The sequence below is a fragment of the Salmo salar genome, unplaced genomic scaffold (genome assembly GCF_905237065.1).
Source record: "Salmo salar unplaced genomic scaffold, Ssal_v3.1, whole genome shotgun sequence".
In the NCBI taxonomy this organism is placed as follows: Eukaryota; Metazoa; Chordata; class Actinopteri; order Salmoniformes; family Salmonidae; genus Salmo; species Salmo salar.
This window is the reverse complement of record NW_025547255.1, coordinates 36,321-60,455: the sequence shown is the minus strand read 5'-3', so window position 1 is coordinate 60,455 and position 24,135 is coordinate 36,321. Positions and strand designations below refer to the sequence as shown.

Here is a 24,135-nt window from a genome sequence, read left to right as displayed (position 1 = left end):
GGTTAGGAGGATAAAAACCTGCTGTGAAGTCTACACTACTACAATCTTGGGACTCCATTTCAATTCTCATAGTTCATCGCATCCCATCTATTCGTCTCCTTCTCAAGCATATTAGAGGAGGTCGTCCCAGGTCCCTCCCCTCAGACCTTCTACAATGTGTTTTGAGAAGGAGGTAGGCGATATCATGTGAGGATCGGAGGAAAGATGAATTGAGAAAGAGCCTTACTAAGTATTGAATTGGTCATCTTACCTGCATCTCCTCTTTAGTGAAGCTGGCCGCATCATCCCCCAGCTCGTGTAGATACATGCAGTCAGGTTTGGGACACCCCATGCTCTTCAGAAAGTAGCTGCAGTATTTCGTCGTCCCTAAAGAAGCCTGTTGAACACAACGACAGTTCGTTAGCTGCAGTATTTCATCGTCCCTAAAGAAGCCTGTAGAACACAACGACAGTTCGTTAGCTGCAGTATTTCATCGTCCCTAAAGAAGCCTGTAGAACACAACAACAGTTCGTTAGCTGCAGTATTTCATCGTCCCTAAAGAAGCCTGTAGAACACAACGACAGTTCGTTAGCTGCAGTATTTCATCGTCCCTAAAGAAGCCTGTAGAACACAACGACAGTTCGTTAGCTGCAGTATTTCGTCGTCCCTAAAGAAGCCTGTAGAACACAACGACAGTTCGTTAGCTGCAGTATTTCATCGTCCCTAAAGAAGCCTGTAGAACACAACGACAGTTCGTTAGCTGCAGTATTTCATCGTCCCTAAAGAAGCCTGTAGAACACAACGACAGTTCGTTAGCTGCAGTATTTCGTCGTCCCTAAAGAAGCCTGTAGAACACAACGACAGTTCGTTAGCTGCAGTATTTCGTCGTCCCTAAAGAAGCCTGTAGAACACAACGACAGTTCGTTAGCTGCAGTATTTCATCGTCCCTAAAGAAGCCTGTAGAACACAACGACAGTTCGTTAGCTGCAGTATTTCGTCGTCCCTAAAGAAGCCTGTAGAACACAACGACAGTTCGTTAGCTGCAGTATTTCATCGTCCCTAAAGAAGCCTGTAGAACACAACGACAGTTCGTTAGCTGCAGTATTTCGTCGTCCCTAAAGAAGCCTGTAGAACACAACGACAGTTCGTTAGCTGCAGTATTTCATCGTCCCTAAAGAAGCCTGTAGAACACAACAGTTCGTTAGCTGCAGTATTTCATCGTCCCTAAAGAAGCCTGTAGAACACAACGACAGTTCGTTAGCTGCAGTATTTCATCGTCCCTAAAGAAGCCTGTAGAACACAACGACAGTTCGTTAGCTGCAGTATTTCATCGTCCCTAAAGAAGCCTGTAGAACACAACGACAGTTCGTTAGCTGCAGTATTTCGTCGTCCCTAAAGAAGCCTGTAGAACACGACAGTTCGTTAGCTGCAGTATTTCATCGTCCCTAAAGAAGCCTGTAGAACACAACGACAGTTCGTTAGCTGCAGTATTTCATCGTCCCTAAAGAAGCCTGTAGAACACAACGACAGTTCGTTAGCTGCAGTATTTCATCGTCCCTAAAGAAGCCTGTAGAACACAACGACAGTTCGTTAGCTGCAGTATTTCATCGTCCCTAAAGAAGCCTGTAGAACACAACGACAGTTCGTTAGCTGCAGTATTTCGTCGTCCCTAAAGAAGCCTGTAGAACACGACAGTTCGTTAGCTGCAGTATTTCATCGTCCCTAAAGAAGCCTGTAGAACACAACGACAGTTCGTTAGCTGCAGTATTTCGTCGTCCCTAAAGAAGCCTGTAGAACACAACGACAGTTCGTTAACTGCAGTATTTCATCGTCCCTAAAGAAGCCTGTAGAACACAACGACAGTTCGTTAGCTGCAGTATTTCAGCGTCCCTAAAGAAGCCTGTAGAACACAACGACAGTTCGTTAGCTGCAGTATTTCATCGTCCCTAAAGAAGCCTATAGAACACAACGACAGTTCGTTAGCTGCAGGTGTACCAATGTGTACAAATTCACATCAGAGAAGATGACATTTCAAATGTTAATCTGATACAGAGAGATGCTTATTGTTTTTTATCCTGTGCATAGACTAGACGTATATACCGTTGTAAATGTTCCCAAGCTTACCTTCAGTGTTCTGCCATCTACTACTAGGTTGTTGACACACTGTATTGCTCTGAGGGCGTCTTCTGACCGGATGTAAGTGACATAGGCACTGGCACTGGGACCCTTGGGGACAAGACCAAGACAATCAATGGATCAATCAATCAGTGTACTTTATGTATTTCCATTGTACTGGTGTTATGGCTTTATATGGTGTTAGTAATACATTTCTAATGCACTCCATCAACCAACCAAAATCCCATCAATTTAAACTACAACATTGCTGTCAATCATCCTCGCCCACAGGAAGTCCCCCCCCCCCCTCACCTGTGAGCCGGCGTATGAGGTGCTGTTGTTGATGACAACCTTATGGACCTTCCCAAACTTCACAAAATACTCCGGTCTCTTTAGAATCTGGGACGGACAGAGAAAACAGAGGTACTGTTAGGATATGTATTTTGGCTATCTAAAACATGGTCAAACATGACCCTTATAATCATGTTACAACAGTCAATTACGCTCCAAAACAGTTACAATAAGAGGGATAAGAGGGGGGAAAAAGATACAGTAGCACTGTCAAAGCTGTACAAAAAAAGTCTGCAAACAAGCAAACACCGTCCACAAATTATGTGTTTACAACACCGCGTTGGTAGTAAAGAATCATTTGTTCGAGCGCAACTTCTGGGGTAGCTAGCTTTAGCTTGGTACCTAGCTAGCACCAATACAACCAGCCTGAAAACAATGACCAGTAGAAACTGCAGCCATTTTCATTATTCTTAGCAATGATTTAGGAATCCTTGTGAGTAAGTATTAGCTAGGAAGTCACTTGTTGTTCGCCAATTGAAATTGAACTTCAGTTCATGAAAATAAATAGCTAGCCAGCTACTTAACCCTGTTGCCCAAAGCTAACGTTATAAGCAGTCAGCTAACTTAATCTGGCTAGTGATGCTCGAACCGGACCGGGTCATGTGTTGTGAAGCTAGCCACAATAAGGATTAGCCACAATAGTGGACTTTGCGGTTAGCCTTCAAAATAAAAGTATGTAATTAACAGTGATGTAAATGAATACAAATAGTAGAATTATGCCATACTTTTATTTTTAAGGCTAACCGCAAAGTCCACTACTGTGGCAATTTTTTAAAACATTTTAGTCATTTTTAGCAGACGCTCTTATCCAGAGCAACTTACAGTAGTGAATGCATACATTTCATTTCATGCATTTTTTTTTTTGTACTGCCCCCCCCGTGGGAATCGAACCCACAACCCTGGCGTTGCACACACCATGCTGGCGTTGCAAACACCATGCTCTACCAACTGAGCCACAGGGAATCCTTATTGTGGCTAGCTTCACATAGATGGGTCCAACCAACATTAATCAAATAAGAACTGTCTTATAAATTAGGGTTATTTTAGATGATGACACCTAGCTATATAGTTAGCTGGCTAACGATAGCTACTGAAACAGATGATGTCGTTTTGCTACGTTTTTGGGGAAGAACATTGTCCGCATCCATGAGCTAGCTAGCTTTTTTTTATGACCAGCACTGTAGGTGCGCTAGACAACTTTACCCGCATCATAGCAGACGTATCGATGAATCGTTGTGACATATGAAATACGAGTGGTAGTGTAATCAACGTGTAATAACTACGTTAAAAAAATGAATGAATGCATTAAATGATTATGTGACGTGCAGTCATATTCAGATCCTGATTGGTCAAAGTGTTACTCGACGTGGATCTTTTTTTGACATGAAAAGACCCAAACGGCGTTCCATAGAAATCCTGGTTGAGAATGAAACGACTGAACAAATGAACAATGAAACAGCACAGCAAGTAAGTGAAAGAAATAGGTTTTGATGATGTTTTACCGGTAATGGGGACATACGTAAATGCCAACAAAATAACTTTTTGGTCAGTGTGGTGTGTGTGTAACCTTTATTTAACTAGACAAGTCAGTTAAGAACAAATTCTTATTTACCCCAGGCCAAACCCGGACGACGCTGGGCCACTTGTGTGCCGCTCTATGGGACTCCCAATCACGTCCGCATGTGATACAGCCTGGATTCAAACCAGGGACTGTAGTGACGCCTCTTGCACTGAGATGCAGTGCCTTAGACCGCTGCGTCCATGTGTGTGTTAACTATTTAACTGTACTAGAATGCTTAAAAAAGCTGCTAAAATTTTAAATATCGGTTATCAGTATTGTGTTTTTCTTTAAGCGAGGAAAATATTGGATACTTGGGCCTGTATTTAAACATTATTAAACCAGAATGAACATGAAACAAGTTACTGTACATCGAAGCATGTTGTTACTACTTCCTGTTGGGAGTAAATCACAGAAATACAGAACTTGAGGGGAAAAGGCAGATGCTACACATTTCAAGAAGAACTAAAAATCTGCCATGATCTGCATTGACGAGGTTTCTGATTGGTTGTGCTAGTGGTTTCTGTAGAAGGAGTCCAGGGTAGTGAGATGGGTAAATAGGGAAGTGGTTGTGTTGGTGGTTTCTGTAGGAGTCCAGGGTAGTGAGATGGGTAAAGAGGGAAGTGGTTGTGTTGGTGGTTTCTGTGGCCCGAGCCGCTGGGCGACGATGGTTTTGACATTCTGGTCACTCTCCGTCCACTTTGACCGGAGCGCAGACATTTCTTTGCAGCCTTTGTTTGACCAATGCTCCCTCCTCTCTCTCTCTCTCCCTAAAAGACTGAGTGAAACCATTGGCAGTAGCAGCTGTGTGATAATCAAACACCACTATATCAGGCCAGCCAGAATACAACCAGGACAGACATGGGGAAAATGTCGCTGGCCGTGTGCGTACAACAGCAGTACACGTGAGCAGACGAGGTTAAACCGTGAAAGAATGTGACAACAGAAAGGTATTGTCACGTCCTCTTCCAATTTCAACAGCATTGTAACTCAAGTCTCTTTCTGACACTCCATAGACACATCATTTCTTCTGTGAACAGATGAATATTGCGTCCTGTCTATTTGTGTGGAGGGGTGTTGCTATGACGACCATCCGGGACCACGGCAGAACACTCTGTTGTTGTTGTCCTGTACTTATGTTGTTGTTGTTGTTGTGGGGAAATTAGCAAACAGAAAGGCTGATGCCTAGAAGCCAGATAGTACACCAGATTCCAGACAAACCAGTTTCCAGACAAAGCAGTTTCCAGACAAACCGGCCATTTTTTCCCCCTAGAGATTTTAGGTAAGGTCTGGTTTATTCTGGTGTTGGTGGGTTCACCAAAACCCTTCTGTTGTACGTCATACTACAGAGGAAATGGAAACTGTTCCAGCTTTCTGCTAATGAAGCTTTTCACACCACTGAATAAATCACCAACTAGTGTGTGTGTGTGTGTGTGTGTGTGTGTGTGTGTGTGTGTGTGTGTGTGTGTGTGTGTGTGTTATGTATGTATGTATGTATGTATGTATGTATGTATGTATATATATATATATATATATATATATATATATATATATATATATAACCCACAAGCTTTACTTTCAATCAAATTGTATTAGTCACATGCGCTGAATACAACAGGTGTAGACCTTACACTGAAATGTACAGAGTCAATGTGGAGGCTATATACAGGGGGTACCGGTACAGAGTCAATGTGGAGGCTATATACAGGGGGTACCGGTACCGAGTCAATGTGGAGGCTATATACAGGGTACCGGTACAGAGTCAATGTGGAGGCTATATACAGGGGGTACCGGTACAGAGTCAATGTGGAGGCTATATACAGGAGGTACCGGTACAGAGTCAATGTGGAGCCTATATACAGGGGGTACCGGTACAGAGTCAATGTGGAGGCTATATACAGGGGGTACCGGTACAGAGTCAATGTGGAGACTATATACAGGGGGTACCGGTACAGAGTCAATGTGGAGGCTATATACAGGGGGTACCGGTACAGAGTCAATGTGGAGGCTATATACAGGGGGTACCGGTACAGAGTCAATGTGGAGGCTATATACAGGGGGTACCGGTACAGAGTCAATGTGGAGGCTATATACAGGGGGTACCGGTACAGAGTCAATGTGGAGGCTATATACAGGGGGTACCGGTACAGAGTCAGTGTGGAGGCTATATACAGGGGGTACCGGTACAGAGTCAATATGGAGGCTATATACAGGGGGTACCGGTACAGAGTCAATGTAGAGGCTATATACAGGGGGGTACCGGTACAGAGTCAATGTGGAGGCTATATACAGGTACCGGTACAGTGTCAATGTGGAGGCTATATACAGGTGGTACCAGTACAGAGTCAATGTGGAGGCTATATACAGGGTGTTACGGTACAGAGTCAATGTGGAGGCTATATACAGGTGGTACCAGTACAGAGTCAATGTGGAGGCTATATACAGGTACCGGTACAGAGTCAATGTGGAGGCTATATACAGGTGGTACCAGTACAGAGTCAATGTGGAGGCTATATACAGGGTGTTACGGTACAGAGTCAATGTGGAGGCTATATACAGGTACCGGTACAGAGTCAATGTGGAGGCTATATACAGGGGGTACCGGTACAGAGTCAATGTGGAGGCTATATACAGGGGGTACCGGTACAGAGTCAATGTGGAGGCTATATACAGGGGGTACCGGTACAGAGTCAATGTGGAGGCTATATACAGGGGGTACCGGTACAGAGTCAATGTGGAGGCTATATACAGGTACCGGTACAGAGTCAATGTGGAGGCTATATACAGGTGGTACCAGTACAGAGTCAATGTGGAGGCTATATACAGGGGTTACCGGTACAGAGTCAATGTGGAGGCTATATACAGGGGGTACCGGTACAGAGTCAATGTGGAGGCTATATACAGGGGGGTGCCGGTACAGAGTCAATATGGAGGCTATATACAGGGGGTACCAGTACAGAGTCAATGTAGAGGCTATATACAGGGGGTACCGGTACAGAGTCAATGTGGAGGCTATATACAGGGGGTACCGGTACAGAGTCAATGTGGAGGCTATATACAGGGGGTACCGGTACAGAGTCAATGTGGAGGCTATATACAGGTACCGGTACAGAGTCAATGTGGAGGCTATATACAGGTGGTACCAGTACAGAGTCAATGTGGAGGCTATATACAGGGTGTTACGGTACAGAGTCAATGTGGAGGCTATATACAGGTGGTACCAGTACAGAGTCAATGTGGAGGCTATATACAGGGGGTACCGGTACAGAGTCAATGTGGAGGCTATATACAGGGTGTTACGGTACAGAGTCAATGTGGAGGCTATATACAGGTGGTACCGGTACAGAGTCAATGTGGAGGCTATATACAGGGGGTACCGGTACAGAGTCAATGTGGAGACTATATACAGGGTGTTACGGTACAGAGTCAATGTGGAGGTTATATACAGGTGGTACCGGTACAGAGTCAATGTGGAGGCTATATACAGGGGGTACCGGTACAGAGTCAATGTGGAGACTATATACAGGGTGTTACGGTACAGAGTCAATGTGGAGGCTATATACAGGGGGTACCTGTACAGAGTCAATGTGGAGGCTATATACAGGAGGTACCGGTACAGAGTCAATGTGGAGGCTATATACAGGGTGTTACGGTACAGAGTCAATGTGGAGGCTATATACAGGGTGTTACGGTACAGAGTCAATGTGGAGGCTATATACAGGGGGGTACCGGTACAGAGTCAATGTGGAGGCTATATACAGGGGGTACCGGTACAGAGTCAATGTGGAGGCTATATACAGGGGGGTACCGGTACAGAGTCAATGTGGAGGCTATATACAGGGTGTTACGGTACAGAGTCAATGTGGAGGCTATATACAGGAGGTACCGGTACAGAGTCAATGTGGAGGCTATATACAGGGGGTACCAGTACAGAGTCAATGTGGAGGCTATATACAGGGGGTACCTGTACAGAGTCAATGTGGAGGCTATATACAGGGGGGTACCGGTACAGAGTCAATGTGGAGGCTATATACAGGGGGTACCGGTACAGAGTCAATGTGGAGGCTATATACAGGGGGTACCGGTACAGAGTCAATGTGTGGGGGCAACGGTTAGTTGAGGTAGTATGTACATGTAGGTAGAGTTATTAAAGTGACTATGCATAGATGACAACAACAGAGAGTAGCAGCGGTGTAAAGAGGGGGAGGGGCCATGTAAATAGTCTGGGTAGCCATTTAATTACTTTCCATTATAAACTAGCTTTGCCCTATAATCTCATCCTCTGCATATTATATCACACTCCACTGCCTCCCAGAGTTCCCTTCAGAGCTGACTGAGTCAACCCCTCCCTCCCTCTCCCTCTCCCTCCCTCCCTCCCTCCCTCATTAAGTGAATTTCTAGGAAGCGGGGAAGGAAAGGAAGGATAATCTCAGAGCAGTCATTGATGACGACGATAATGAACAAATATTCCCTATGATTCGTTTAGGAGTGTTATTCCCAGATCTCTGGGTGTCTGTGTTCCTACCTCAGGGTCGGCCAGTCTCTGTGACAGCCCCACTAGAAACACCAGGTTTCTCTGCACCACCCTGACGCTGGCCAGGTGCTTCCTGTTTTCTGTGGTCTTCTGTTTCTTCTCCACCTGTTTGGCCTTCTTCTCATTCTTTATCCTCTGCAGCTCCTCCGCCGACAGGGGGTTGTACACCGCTGGGTCCTCTGGGTAAGGCTGTTACAGAGACAGGAGAGAGAGAGGGGTGTGTTAGATAAAAGGACAGGGGGTTGTACACCGCTGGGTCCTCTGGTTAAGGCTGTTACAGAGACAGGAGAGAGAGAGGGGTGTGTTAGATAAAAGGACAGGGGGTTGTACACCGCTGGGTCCTCTGGGTAAGGCTGTTACAGAGACAGGAGAGAGAGAGGGGTGTGTTAGATAAAAGGACAGGGGGTTGTACACCGCTGGGTCCTCTGGGTAAGGCTGTTACAGAGACAGGAGAGAGAGAGGGGTGTGTTAGATAAAAGGACAGGGGGTTGTACACCGCTGGGTCCTCTGGGTAAGGCTGTTACAGAGACAGGAGAGAGAGAGGGGTGTGTTAGATAAAAGGACAGGGGGTTGTACACCGCTGGGTCCTCTGGGTAAGGCTGTTACAGAGACAGGAGAGAGAGAGGGTGTGTTAGATAAAAGGACAGGGGGGTTGTACACCGCTGGGTCCTCTGGGTAAGGCTGTTACAGAGACAGGAGAGAGAGAGGGGTGTGTTAGATAAAAGGACAGGGGGTTGTACACCGCTGGGTCCTCTGGGTAAGGCTGTTACAGAGACAGGAGAGAGAGAGGGGTGTGTTAGATAAAAGGACAGGGGGTTGTACACCACTGGGTCCTCTGGGTAAGGCTGTTACAGAGACAGGAGAGAGAGAGGGGTGTGTTAGATAAAAGGACAGGGGGTTGTACACCGCTGGGTCCTCTGGGTAAGGCTGTTACAGAGACAGGAGAGAGAGAGGGGTGTGTTAGATAAAAGGACAGGGGGTTGTACACCGCTGGGTCCTCTGGGTAAGGCTGTTACAGAGACAGGAGAGAGAGAGGGGTGTGTTAGATAAAAGGACAGGGGGTTGTACACCGCTGGGTCCTCTGGGTAAGGCTGTTACAGAGACAGGAGAGAGAGAGGGGTGTGTTAGATAAAAGGACAGGGGGTTGTACACCGCTGGGTCCTCTGGGTAAGGCTGTTACAGAGACAGGAGAGAGAGAGGGGTGTGTTAGATAAAAGGACAGGGGTTGTACACCGCTGGGTCCTCTGGGTAAGGCTGTTACAGAGACAGGAGAGAGAGAGGGTGTGTTAGATAAAAGGACAGGGGGTTGTACACCGCTGGGTCCTCTGGGTAAGGCTGTTACAGAGACAGGAGAGAGAGAGGGGTGTGTTAGATAAAAGGACAGGGGGTTGTACACCGCTGGGTCCTCTGGGTAAGGCTGTTACAGAGACAGGAGAGAGAGAGGGGTGTGTTAGATAAAAGGACAGGGGGTTGTACACCGCTGGGTCCTCTGGGTAAGGCTGTTACAGAGACAGGAGAGAGAGGGGTGTGTTAGATAAAAGGACAGGGGGTTGTACACCGCTGGGTCCTCTGGGTAAGGCTGTTACAGAGACAGGAGAGAGAGGGGTGCGTTAGATAAAAGGACAGGGGGTTGTACACCGCTGGGTCCTCTGGGTAAGGCTGTTACAGAGACAGGAGAGAGAGAGAGGGGTGTGTTAGATAAAAGGACAGGGGGTTGTACACCTCTGGGTCCTCTGGGTAAGGCTGTTACAGAGACAGGAGAGAGAGAGAGGGGTGTGTTAGATAAAAGGACAGGGGGTTGTACACCGCTGGGTCCTCTGGGTAAGGCTGTTACAGAGACAGGAGAGAGAGAGGGGTGTGTTAGATAAAAGGACAGGGGGTTGTACACCGCTGGGTCCTCTGGGTAAGGCTGTTACAGAGACAGGAGAGAGAGAGGGTGTGTTAGATAAAAGGACAGGGGGTTGTACACCGCTGGGTCCTCTGGGTAAGGCTGTTACAGAGACAGGAGAGAGAGAGGGTGTGTTAGATAAAAGGACAGGGGGTTGTACACCGCTGGGTCCTCTGGGTAAGGCTGTTACAGAGACAGGAGAGAGAGAGGGGTGTGTTAGATAAAAGGACAGGGGGTTGTACACCGCTGGGTCCTCTGGGTAAGGCTGTTACAGAGACAGGAGAGAGAGGGGTGCGTTAGATAAAAGGACAGGGGGTTGTACACCGCTGGGTCCTCTGGGTAAGGCTGTTACAGAGACAGGAGAGAGAGAGGGGGTGTGTTAGATAAAAGGACAGGGGGTTGTACACCGCTGGGTCCTCTGGGTAAGGCTGTTACAGAGACAGGAGAGAGAGAGGGGTGTGTTAGATAAAAGGACAGGGGGTTGTACACCGCTGGGACCTCTGGGTAAGGCTGTTACAGAGACAGGAGAGAGAGACAGGAGAGAGAGAGGGGTGTGTTAGATAAAAGGACAGGGGGTTGTACACCGCTGGGTCCTCTGGGTAAGGCTGTTACAGAGACAGGAGAGAGAGGGGTGTGTTAGATAAAAGGACAGGGGGTTGTACACCGCTGGGACCTCTGGGTAAGGCTGTTACAGAGACAGGAGAGAGAGAGGGGTGTGTTAGATAAAAGGACAGGGGGTTGTACACCGCTGGGACCTCTGGGTAAGGCTGTTACAGAGACAGGAGAGAGAGACAGGAGAGAGAGAGGGGTGTGTTAGATTAAAGGACAGGGGGTTGTACACCTCTGGGTAAAGCTGTAGGCAGAGAGGCAGCACGTAAACACCAGTTTCCTGTTGTTACCAGAGCAGGCTATACCCCGACATCGCCTTTTTTTCTTTAAATGATTGTTTTATGTAGGATGCTACATTTTTGGCCAGTTGCAATTGTAAGTAGGCTTAATTTTTTTTTTTTTTATCCCAATTCTATTTGTCTATATCTTTTTATTGTGAAAGATGCTGTGAAGTCTCATAGCCAGTTAAGTTATTTTATACAGGCCTAATATAACAAGTTAGCTATATTTTCAGCACCAGGCGCTGTCCACCTATTGATTGCTCTGCGGTTGCAGCGTTACGTTTCAGCACCACTAAATGGTCCGCTGGCCTGCTTTATTAGCTGACTGTCTTCTGTATTCTCTCTCTCCTCATGAAGGAAGTTAAAATGTTACTTTTGCTTTATTTTAGGCAGGTTAACTTCCTTCTTAGAAAATTACATCTGTCTGAGATTTCGTTAGATTATTTTAAATTCTATTTTTTTTTTTTTTATGAAACAAATATTAAATCATTTGGGGGCTTTGGGGGGGCCAAATAATATTGCCTGCCGGTCAGATTTGGCCCGCAGGCTGCCAGGTGGGGAACCCTAGGGTAGGGGTTAGACTGGGGTTTAGGGTAGCATAGGATATGGGGTAGGGGATAGACTAGGGTAGGATATGGGGTATGGTTAGACTAGGGTTTAGGGTAGGATATGATATGGGTTCAGGGTTCGACTAGGGTAAGGTTTAGGGTAGGATATTGGGTAGGGGTTAGACTAGGTTTAGGGTAGGATATGGGTTCGGTGTTAGACTAGGGCAGGGTTTGGGGTAGGATATGGGGTAGGGGTTAGACTGGGGTAAGGTTTAAGGTAGGATATGGGGTAGGGGATAGACTGGGGTAAGGTTTAGGGTAGGATATGGGGTAGGGGTTAGACTGGGGTAAGGTTTAGGTTAGGATATGGGGTAGGAGTTAGACTGGGGTAAGGTTTAGGATAGGATAGGGGGTAGGGATTAGACTAGAGTAGGATAGGATATGAGGTAGGGGTTAGACTAGGGTAAGGTTTAGGGTAGGGTAGGATATGGGGTTAGACTGGGGTAAGGTTTAGGGTAGGATATGGGGTCGGGCTTAGACTAGGGTAAGGTTTAGGGTAGGATATGGGGTAGGGGTAGACTAGGGTTTAGGGTAGGGTTTAGACTAGGGTAAGATTTAGGGTAGGGTATATTATAGGGTCGGGGTTAAACTAGGGCCGGGTAAGATATGGGGTAGGATTTAGACTAGGGCAGGGTTTGGGGTAGGGGTTAGACTAGGGTAGGGTTTAGGGTAGGATATGGGGTAGGGATTAGACTAGGGCAGTGTTTGGGGTAGGGCTAGACTAGGGTAGGGTTTAGACTAAGGCAGGGTTTGGGGTAGGATATGGGGTCAGGGTTAGACTAGAGCAGGGTTTAGGGTATGATATGGGGTAGGTGTTAGACTAGGGCAGGGTTTGGAGTAGGGGTTAGACTAGGGTAAGGTGTAGGGTAGGATTGGGGGTATTGGTTAGACTAGGGCAGGGTTTAGGGTAAGATATGAGGTAGGGGTGGACTAGGATTTAGGGTAGGATATGGGGTCAGGCTTAGACTAGGGCAGGGTTTAGGGTAGGATGTGAGGTAGGGAATAGACTAGGGTTGAGGGTAGGATATTGGGTAGGTTGGGGGCCGGGTTTAGGGTAAGATGAGAGTAGGGGTTAGACTAAGGTTTAGGGTAGGATATGGGGTAGGTATAGACTTGGGTAAGGTTTAGGGTAGGGTAGGAGTGGGGTAGGGGTTGGACTAGGGCAGGGTTTAGGGTAGGATAGGGGGTAGTGGTTCGACTAGGGCAGGGTTTAGGGTAGGATATGGGGTAGTGGTTCGACTAGGGCAGGGTTTAGGGTAGGATATGGGGTAGTGGTTCGACTAGGGCAGAGTTTAGGGTAGGATAGGATATGAGGTAGTGGTTAGACTAGGCCAGGGTTTAGGGTAGGATATGGGGTCGGGGTTCGACTAGGGCAGGGTTTAGGGTAGAATATGGGGCAGGGTTTAGGGTAGGGTGAGATAATGGGGTAGTGGTTCGACTAGGGCAGGGTTTAGGGTAGGATATGGGGTAGTGGTTAGACTAGGGTTTAGGGTAGGATATGGGGTAGGTGTTAGACTAGGGCAGGGTTTAGGGTAGGATATGGGGTAGTGGTTAGACTAGGGCAGGGTTTAGGGTAGTATATTGGGTAGTGGTTAGACTAGGGCAGGGTTTAGGGTAGGATAGGATATGAGGTAGTGGTTAGACTAGGCCAGGGTTTAGGGTAGGATATGGGGTCGGGGTTAGACTAGGGCAGGGTTTAGGGTAGGATATGGGGTAGTGGTTAGACTAGGGCAGGGTTTAGGGTAGGATATGGGGTAGTGGTTAGACTAGGGCAGGGTTTAGGGTAGGATATGGGGTCGGGGTTCGACTAGGCCAGGGTTTAGGGTAGGATATGGGGTAGGGATTAGACTAGGGCAGGGTTTAGGGTAGGATATGGGGTAGTGGTTAGACTAGGCCAGGGTTTAGGGTAGGATATGGGGTAGTGGTTAGACTAGGCCAGGGTTTAGGGTAGGATATGGGGTAGTGGTTAGACTAGGGCAGGGTTTAGGGTAGGATATGGGGTAGTGCTTAGACTAGGCCAGGGTTTAGGGTAGGATATGGGGTAGTGGTTAGACTAGGCCAGGGTTTAGGGTAGGATATGGGGTAGTGGTTAGACTAGGCCAGGGTTTAGGATAGAATATGGGGTAGGGGTTAGACTAGGCCAGGGTTTAGGGTAGGATATGGGGTAGTGGTTAGACTAGGCCAGGGTTTAGGGTAGGATAGGATATGAGGTAGTGGTTAGACTAGGGCAGGGTTTAGGGTAGGATATGGGGTAAGAGTTAGACTAGGGCAGGGTTTAGGGTAGGATATGGGGTAGTGGTTAGACTAGGCCAGGGTTTAGGGTAGGATATGGGGTAGGTGGTTAGACTACGGTAGCGTACCTTTCTGCAGGCAGGGCAGAGGCCGTTCTCGTCTGTGCGGATGCGGTGCCAACAGAAGCGGCAGATCTGGTAGCCGCAGGTGCAGGGGAAGAAGTTGGCATCGTCTATCTCCAGCGACTCCAAACACAGCGGACACTCCATAGGATCCATATCCTTCACCTCTGGACTGCAGGATGTCCAAGATGAGGAGCAGAGAGAGACGTGGCAGGGGGCAGTGCAGGCTGGAACGAGACGGTGGGGGGGAGAAAGAGATTACAATACCGAACAGAAAGTCTCACCAGTGGACAAAGCGTGTAGAATTACAGGAAATTAGCTTTGAAAGTGTCACATTTTCTTTCCGCCAAACAAGAGGGGTGTGAGTGTTAACAGGATCTGGTTGAGTACCCCTGGTGTGAGTGTTAACAGTATCTAGTTGAATACCCCTGGTGTGAGTGTTAACAGTATCTGGTTGAGTACCCCTGGTGTGAGTGTTAACAGGAGCTGGTTGAGTACCCCTGGTGTGAGTGTTAACAGGAGCTGGTTGAGTACCCCTGGTGTGAGTGTTAACAGGAGCTGGTTGAGTACCCCTGGTGTGAGTGTTAACAGGATCTGGTTGAGTACCCCTGGTGTGAGTGTTAACAGTATCTGGTTGAGTACCCCTGGTGTGAGTGTTAACAGTATCTAGTTGAGTACCCCTGGTGTGAGCGTTAACAGTAGCTGGTTGAGTACCCCTGGTGTGAGTGTTAACAGTATCTGGTTGAGTACCCCTGGTGTGAGTGTTAACAGTATCTGGTTGAGTACCCCTGGTGTGAGTGTTAACAGTATCTAGTTGAGTACCCCTGGTGTGAGCGTTAACAGTAGCTGGTTGAGTACCCCTGGTGTGAGTGTTAACAGTATCTGGTTGAGTACCCCTGGTGTGAGTGTTAACAGTATCTGGTTGAGTACCCCTGGTGTGAGTGTTAACAGTATCTAGTTGAGTACCCCTGGTGTGAGTGTTAACAGTAGCTGGTTGAGTACCCCTGGTGTGAGTGTTAACAGTATCTGGTTGAGTACCCCTGGTGTGAGGATTAACAGTATCTGGTTGAGTACCCCTGGTGTGAGTGTTAACAGTATCTAGTTGAGTACCCCTGGTGTGAGTGTTAACAGTAGCTGGTTGAGTACCCCTGGTGTGAGTGTTAACAGTATCTGGTTGAGTACCCCTGGTGTGAGTGTTAACAGTATCTAGTTGAATACCCCTGGTGTGAGTGTTAACAGTATCTAGTTGAATACCCCTGGTGTGAGTGTTAACAGTATCTAGTTGAGTACCCCTGGTGTGAGGATTAACAGTATCTGGTTGAGTACCCCTGGTGTGAGTGTTAACAGTATCTGGTTGAGTACCCCTGGTGTGAGTGTTAACAGTATCTGGTTGAGTACCCCTGGTGTGAGTGTTAACAGTATCTGGTTGAGTACCCCTGGTGTGAGTGTTAACAGTATCTGGTTGAGTACCCCTGGTGTGAGTGTTAACAGTATCTGGTTGAGTACCCCTGGTGTGAGTGTTAACAGGAGCTGGTTGAGTACCCCTGGTGTGAGTGTTAACAGTAGCTGGTTGAGTACCCCTGGTGTGAGTGTTAACAGTATCTGGTTGAGTACCCCTGGTGTGAGTGTTAACAGTATCTGAACAGAGAACCAATGACCAACAAAACCACACTGACTCCACAGTACCGTACAGAGAAACAATGATTGGCTTAAAAGGTCTCTGGGTTGAACATGTGTCTGAGTGAGTCTTAACCAACCACTGAGAGATAGAAAGGCTTTTATGTTCAGCCGTGAGGCCTGTTTTCCCGCTCAGCCATTGGAGGAATGAAATTGATTTAGTGGTCTAGACCTCATTAGAAGTCTCATGTTCTTCCACCCAGAGAGAGATGAGAAGAGCCATTGGAGGAGAGGTTGAAACACAGGACTATGATTTAAGTCTTAAGTGGACACTACACATAATGAGTTGCCGTTTCCGGTTTTAACCGGTTAAAGCCTTCCGGCATGCTTTGGTTAGGTTGGCGCCGAGGACCTCATCTACGCCAACCGAACGAGCTCCATACTCCCTTAGAAAGACCTTCACTTGAAAAATGAGAGGGAGAAAAAACCCAGCGATAGTACCGTTTGTCCATCTTGAGACGCCGTAGCCAGTATGTTCTGACTATTCCTCAAAATAGTCAGAATTAAAACTAAGAATCTCAAGAACTCGGTCAATAATTTGGACGTGGAGATGTTAGTCGCCCCAATTTTACATCCAACACTAAGACGTGCATTATTTCTCAAGTGAAAAAAAGTTGCAAGACGGCGATTCCTCGTTGAAACAAACTTCACTTTGGCTACCGACTTAGACTTGCAGAGAGAAGAAAAAAATATGTACTGTGCACAAACAGCCGAAAGAACCCTTGCCAAAGCCCAAAAACACAATAAAATGTCCTGATATATGAAGGAATGGTTGTGAACTGTTTCAGATGGGAAGCGTACAAGAAGACATAACTGACCAGAGTCTTGTGAGGGTAGTAACAGCAGCCTAATTAAAAGTGCCATCAACAACATGCCCAATACTCTACACCCGTACTCATCAATATTCTCTGCTAAGACCAACAGATGACATCCTCTTTTATGTGATGACTGACGTCTGAATAGTTCATTATAAACTGAAGAGCAGACATCTGGTGTGATGTGAGGAGTGTTGTATGTCAGGGAAGGTGTCACTCATAACAACTATGAGCATTCAGACTACAGGTACAGTGCCTTGGGAAAGTATTCAGACCCCTTCCCTGTTTCCACCTTGTTACATTACAGCCTTATTCTAAAATGGATTAAATCATTTGTCCCTCAATCTACACACAATACCCCATAATGACATCACAGTACCCCATAATGACATCACAGTACCCAATAATGACATCACAATACCCTATAATGACATCACAATACCCTATAATGACAAAGCAAAAACAGGTTTTTAGAAATGTTAGCATAAGTATTCAGACCCTTTGCTATGAGACTCGGAATTTAGCTCAGGTGCATCCTGTTTCCATTGATCATCCTTGAGATGTTTCTACAACTTGATTGGGGTCCACCTGTGGTAAATTCTATTGATTGGACATGATTTGGAAAGGCACACACCTGTCTATATAAGGTCCCACAGTTGACAGTGCATGTCAGACAATAACCAGGCCATGAGGTCGAAGGAATTTCCCGTAGAGCTCCGAGACAGGATTGTGGCGAGGCAAAGATCTTAGGAAGGGTACCAAAACATGTCTGCAGCATTGAAGGTCCCCAAGAACACAGTGGCCTCCATCATTCTTAAATTAAAGAAGTTTGGAACCACCAAGACTCTTCCTAGAGCTGGCTGCCCAGCCAAACTGAGCAATCGGGTGAGAAGGTCCTTGGTCAGGGAGGTGACCAAGAACCCGATGGTCACTCTGACAGAGCTCCAGAGTTCCTCTGTGGAGATGGAAGAAGCTTCCAGAAAGACAACCGTCTCTGCAGCACTCCACCAATCAGGCCTCTATGGTAGAGTGGACAGACAGAAGCCATTCCTCAGTAAAAAAGGCACATGACATGTCCTCGAGTGGCCCAGCCAGAGCCTGGACTTGAACCCGATTGAACATCTCTGGAGAGACCTGAAAATAGCTGTCAGAGCTTGAGAGGATCTGCAGAGAACAACGGGAGAAACTTCCAAAATACAGGTGTGCCAGTCTTGTAGTGTCAGACCCAAGAAGACTCGAGGCTGTAATCGCTGCAAAAGGTGGTTTAACAAAGTACTGAGTAAAGGGTCTGAATACTTGTGTAGATGTGATCTGTTTTTTTTAAATAGATATATACATTTGCTAAATAACAGTTTTTGCTTTATGGGGTAGTGTGATGTCATTATGGGGTAGTGTGATGTCATTATGGGGTAGTGTGATTTCATTATGGGGTAGTGTGATGTCATTATGGGGTAGTGTGATTTCATTATGGGGTAGTGTGATGTCATTATGGGGTAGTGTGATGTCATTATGGGGTAGTGTGATGTCATTATGGGGTAGTGTGATGTCATTATGGGGTAGTGTGATGTCATTATGGGGTAGTGTGATGTCATTATGGGGTAGTGTGTGTAGACACGTTAATCCATTTTAGAAAAAGACTAATGTAACAAAATGTGGAAAAAGTCAAGGGGTGTGAATACTTTCTGAATGCCAAGTCACTAACACACAGGGACACTGACAGGGACACTCGCTCTCTCTCTCTCTCTCTCTCTCTCTCTCTCTCTCTCTCTCTCTCTCTCTCTCTCTCTCTCTCTCTCTCTCTCTCTCTCTCTCTCTCTCTCTCTCTCTCTCTCTCTCTCTCTCTCTCTCTCTCTCTCTCTCTCTCTCTCTCTCTCTCTCTCTCTCTCTCTCTCTCTCTCTCTCTCTCTCTCTCTCTCTCTCTCTCTCTCTCTCTCTCTCTCTCTCTCTCTCTCTCTCTCTCTCTCTCTCTCTCTCTCTCTCTCTCTCTCTCTCTCTCTCTCTCTCTCTCTCTCTCTCTCTCTCTCTCTCTCTCTCTCTCTCTCTCTCTCTCTCTCTCTCTCTCTCTCTCTCTCTCTCTCTCTCTCTCTCTCTCTCTCTCTCTCTCTCTCTCTCTCTCTCTCTCTCTCTCTCTCTCTCTCTCTCTCTCTCTCTCTCTCTCTCTCTGAAGGATATAATGAGACCGGCTGAGTCAGAGGCACACTGGAAGACTCCCCCAGAGAGGATCATGGGTAAACAACACTCATCAGGATGTCTCATCAGAGAGAGAGACACAGCACGCCTGTCTGTAAAAAGCTCTGAATGGATGTGCTGGACAATAACAAGGGCTTTTACAATCCATCCCCCAGATATCTGTCTTTTTAATTGGGAAAGGATCACCTAAGTGTTTTACTCTAACAGTAAGCAATACAGCACATACACTACATCACCAACAGTATGAGGACACCTGCTCGTCCAACATCTAATTTCAAAATCATGGGTATTAATATGGAGTTGGTCCCCCTTTGCTGCTATAACAGCCTCCACCCTTCTGGGAAGGCTTTCCACTAGATGTTGGAACATTGCTGCTATAACAGCCTCCACTCTTCTGGGAAGGCTTTCCACTAGATGTTGGAACATTGCTGCTATAACAGCCTCCACTCTTCTGGGAAGGCTTTCCACTAGATGTTGGAACATTGCTGCTATAACAGCCTCCACTCTTCTGGGAAGGCTTTCCACTAGATGTTGGAACATTGCTGCAGGGGGACTTGCTTCCATTCAGCCACAAGAGCATTAGTGAGGTCGGGCACTGATGTTGGGCGATTAAGCCTGGCTCGCAGTCAGCGTTCTAATTCATCCCAAAGGTGTTCGATGGGGTTGAGGTCCGGGCTCTGTGCAGGCCAGTCAAGTTCTTCCACACCGATCTCGACAAACCATTTCTGTATGGACCTCGCTTTGTGCACGGGGGCATTGTCATGTTGAAACAGGAAAAGGCCTTCCCCAAACTGTTGCCACAAAGGTGGAAGCACAGAATCGTCTAGAATGTCATTGTATGCTGTAGCGCTAAGATTTCCCTTCACTGGATCTAAGGGGTCCGAACCACGAAAAACAGCCCTGACCAAGGTTCTCCTCAGGCTCCATCTTATTCTGGTTCTCACAGAGAGAGAATGTCTCCTCAGGCTGCATTCTGTCCTGGTTCTCACAGAGAGAGAATGTCTCCTCAGGCTGCATTCTGTCCTGGTTCTCACAGAGAGAGAATGTCTCCTCAGGCTGCATTCTGTCCTGGTTCTCACAGAGAGAGAATGTCTCCTCAGGCTGCATTCTGTCCTGGTTCTCACAGAGAGAGAATGTCTCCTCAGGCTGCATTCTGTCCTGGTTCTCACAGAGAGAGAATGTCTCCTCAGGCTGCATTCTGTCCTGGTTCTCACAGAGAGAGAATGTCTCCTCAGGCTGCATTCTGTCCTGGTTCTCACAGAGAGAGAATGTCTCCTCAGGCTGCATTCTGTCCTGGTTCTCACAGAGAGAGAATGTCTCCTCAGGCTGCATTCTGTCCTGGTTCTCACAGAGAGAGAATGTCTCTTCAGGCTCCATCTTATTCTGGTTCTCACAGAGAGAGAATGTCTCTTCAGGCTGCATCTTATTCTGGTTCTCACAGAGAAAGACTGGTCTGCTAAAACACATCCTTGTAGACATTACATACATATGCCTTTTCTCAATTGGGTTAGCACAACTCCTGCATCCTCTTCTCAGTCCTCACTTCCTTTTGACAAAGGTAGAAAATAATCAAGGAGAGGCGGCGAGGAGAGGGAAAACGGACAAAAATACCTGGGCTAGGGCCCACAGACCTGGGCTAGGGCCCACAGACCTGGGCTAGGGCCCACAGACCTGGGCTAGGGCCCACAGTCCTGGGGTTGGCAGCCAAGGACTGCTAGTATGTGAAACAACGGCATGGTATTCCTACTGTATCTCACATAGCCTGGTTGGCTTCATGTCTTTCTGTTGTTCCTTCACTATATACTGTCTATAGAATAGCCTGGTTGGCTTCATGTCTTTCTGTTGTTCCTTCACTATATACTGTCTATAGAATAGCCTGGTTGGCTTCATGTCTTTCTGTTGTTCCTTCACTATATACTGTCTATAGAATAGCCTGGTTGGCTTCATGTCTTTCTGTTGTTCCTTCACTATATACTGTCTATAGAATAGCCTGGTTGGCTTCATGTCTTTCTGTTGTTCCTTCACTATATACTGTCTATAGAATAGCCTGGTTGGCTTCATGTCTTTCTGTTGTTCCTTCACTATATACTGTCTATAGAATAGCCTGGTTGGCTTCATGTCTTTCTGTTGTTCCTTCACTATATACTGTCTATAGAATAGCCTGGTTGGCTTCATGTCTTTCTGTTGTTCCTTCACTATATACTGTCTATAGAATAGCCTGGTTGGCTTCATGTCTTTCTGTTGTTCCTTCACTATATACTGTCTATAGAATAGCCTGGTTGGCTTCATGTCTTTCTGTTGTTCCTTCACTATATACTGTCTATAGAATAGCCTGGTTGGCTTCATGTCTTTCTGTTGTTCCTTCACTATATACTGTCTATAGAATAGCCTGGTTGGCTTCATGTCTTTCTGTTGTTCCTTCACTATATACTGTCTATAGAATAGCCTGGTTGGCTTCATGTCTTTCTGTTCCTTGTCTATAGGAGGTAGGCCTGGGTAGTGTTCATTAGGCACCAAACTAAAGAAAACGGACCTGGGAGGGACTACCTGAAACTTATAAGAAATGCTTGTTGTCCTTTTTCCGTTGCAAAACGTTTTGCTACGGTGTGCACTAATGAATGTGACCCAGGGGTTCAGCCAGTGTAGGTGGCTGTAGTTCTGTCTCACTAGGGGCAGGGGAGAGGCCAGAGAAAGAGAGCGACACACACACACACACACACACACACACACACACACACACACACACACACACACACACACACACACACACACACACACACACACACACACACACACACACACACACACACACACACACACACACACACACACACACACACACTAGAGGAAGGGAGAGTCTAAAAATACCCTGTCCCATCCCTAGCATGGAGAGAGGAGGAGCCAGATCACTGGTCCTCTCTTTAAAGGGAAGTGGTGAAGGGAAGCATGGTGCTCTTCGACCCCTCTCCAGCCCCTCCCCTTCTTCTCCTGCCTGCTCTACATGTAAGGCCATCAGCCCTTCCTGGGGCCGGCCCCCGTGTTACAGCCCAAATGGAGCCCTATTCCCTTTATAGTGCACTACTTTTCACCAGGGTCCATAGGGCTCTGGTCTAAAGTAGTGCACTATATAGGGAATAGGGCTCTGGTCTAAAGTAGTGCACTATATAGGGAATAGGGCTCTGGTCTAAAGTAGTGCACTATATAGGGAATAGGGCTCTGGTCTAAAGTAGTGCACTATATAGGGAATAGGCCTGTGGTCTAAAGTAGTGCACTATATAGGGAATAGGGCTCTGGTCTAAAGTAGTGTACTATATAGGGAATAGGGCTCTGGTCTAAAGTAGTGCACTATATAGGGAATAGGGCTCTGGTCTAAAGTAGTGCACTATATAGGGAATAGGGCTCTGGTCTAAAGTAGTGCACTATATAGGGAATAGGGCTCTGGTCTAAAGTAGTGCACTATATAGGGAATAGGGCTCTGGTCTAAAGTAGTGCACTATATAGGGAATAGGGCTCTGGTCTAAAGTAGTGCACTATATAGGGAATAGGGCTCTGGTCTAAAGTAGTGCACTATATAGGGAATAGGGCTCTGGTCTAAAGTAGTGCACTATAAAAGGGAATAGGGTGCCATTTAGGGGACAGCCCCACTGGACACAGGCCAGAGGTGGGGTATCCGAGTGGGCCCTACCCTGACTGGATGGCTGACAGGCCTGTAGAGTGGAGCTCGTCTGACTCAACCTCCTGCATGTGTCTAGTATGAAATTAGAAACAGCCACGGATGTATTTTAGCCTCCCAGTTAAGTTACTGTCCAGTGTTGAGACTCGGGCTGAGGTTTCCCAGGATGCAGTCATGGTAGGATCTGTCTGTCTGGCTACGGAGGGAACCACCCACAGTGGTCGTTCCTACCAGGCGGCGTAGAGGGGAGCTGTGCCTGCACCATATACTCTCACTACTGGTGTCCCCCAGGGCTCGGTTCTAGGTCCTCTCCTCTCTATAGACCAAGTCACTCTGCTCCTCACATGGTCTCTCCGATCATTGCTGTGTTGACACTTCACTACTCTTCTATATTTAAATCAACATTTACATTTTTATAATTATTTCTCTCAAAGACTTTTGTATATTGTCCCATACAATAATCTGTACTCTTTACTTTTGTGCCAAAAAAATAGAAAAATATTTTAGGGACCCCATTGCAGTTTCCCTGCGACAAAAGTAGGGGTCGCCACCCCACCTTTGAATACCACTGCTCTATACCATCAGTAGAGTGACATACCACTGCTCTATAACATCAGCAGAGTGACATACCACTGCTCTATAACATCAGTAGAGTGACATACCACTGCTCTATAACATCAGTAGAGTGACATACCACTGCTCTATAACATCAGTAGAGTGACATACCACTGCTCTATAACATCAGACTTTTCCTCACACAGGAAGTGGCGCAGGTCCTAACCCAGGTACTTGTCATCTCCAGTCTAGACTGCTGTAACTCTGTTGTCTGGGCTCCCCGATGAGCCATCCAAAAAAAACTTGCAACTTATCCAGAATTTTTATTTTACCTTTATTTAACTTGGCAAGTCAGTTAAGAACAAGTTCTTATTTACAATGAAGGCCTAGGAACAGTGGGTTAACTGCCTTTGTCCAGGGGCAGAACAACAGATTTTTACCTTGTCAGCTCAGGGATTCGATCCAGCAACCTTTCAGGTTACTGGCACAACACTCTAACCACTAGGCTACCTGCCACCCCACAACGAATGACACAGCCCGCCTGGTCGTTCAACATTCCTAAATTCTCCCACGTCACCTCACTCCTCAGCACACTCCACTGGCTTCCAGTCGAAATTCACATCATCTTCAAGACCATGGTGCTCGCCTACGGAGGAGCAAGGGGAACTGCCCCTCCCTACCGTCCGGCTATGCTCAAACCCTACACCCCAACCCGAGCACTCGGTCCTGCCACCCCTGGTCTCTTGAGGCCTCCCAACTAGGGCTGGGAAATATAGACTAAAAATCATATCTTGCTTCTTTCAAATTTATGGGCGATTGTGGGGGTATGCATGTCCGAGCTGTGTGCTAGTCGTTTAAAAACAGACAGCTCGGTGCTTTCAACATGTCAATAACTCTCACAAATACAAGTAGTGATGAAGTCAATCTCTCCTCTACTTTAAGCCTGGA

The 24,135-nt window shown here is 46.9% G+C and overlaps 1 pseudogene; it reads right to left on the bottom strand.

Annotated features, from left to right (window-relative positions):
* Positions 1 to 24,135, bottom strand: part of LOC123731758 (CCR4-NOT transcription complex subunit 4-like) — a 57,626-nt pseudogene that overhangs the window by 31,670 nt on the left and 1,821 nt on the right.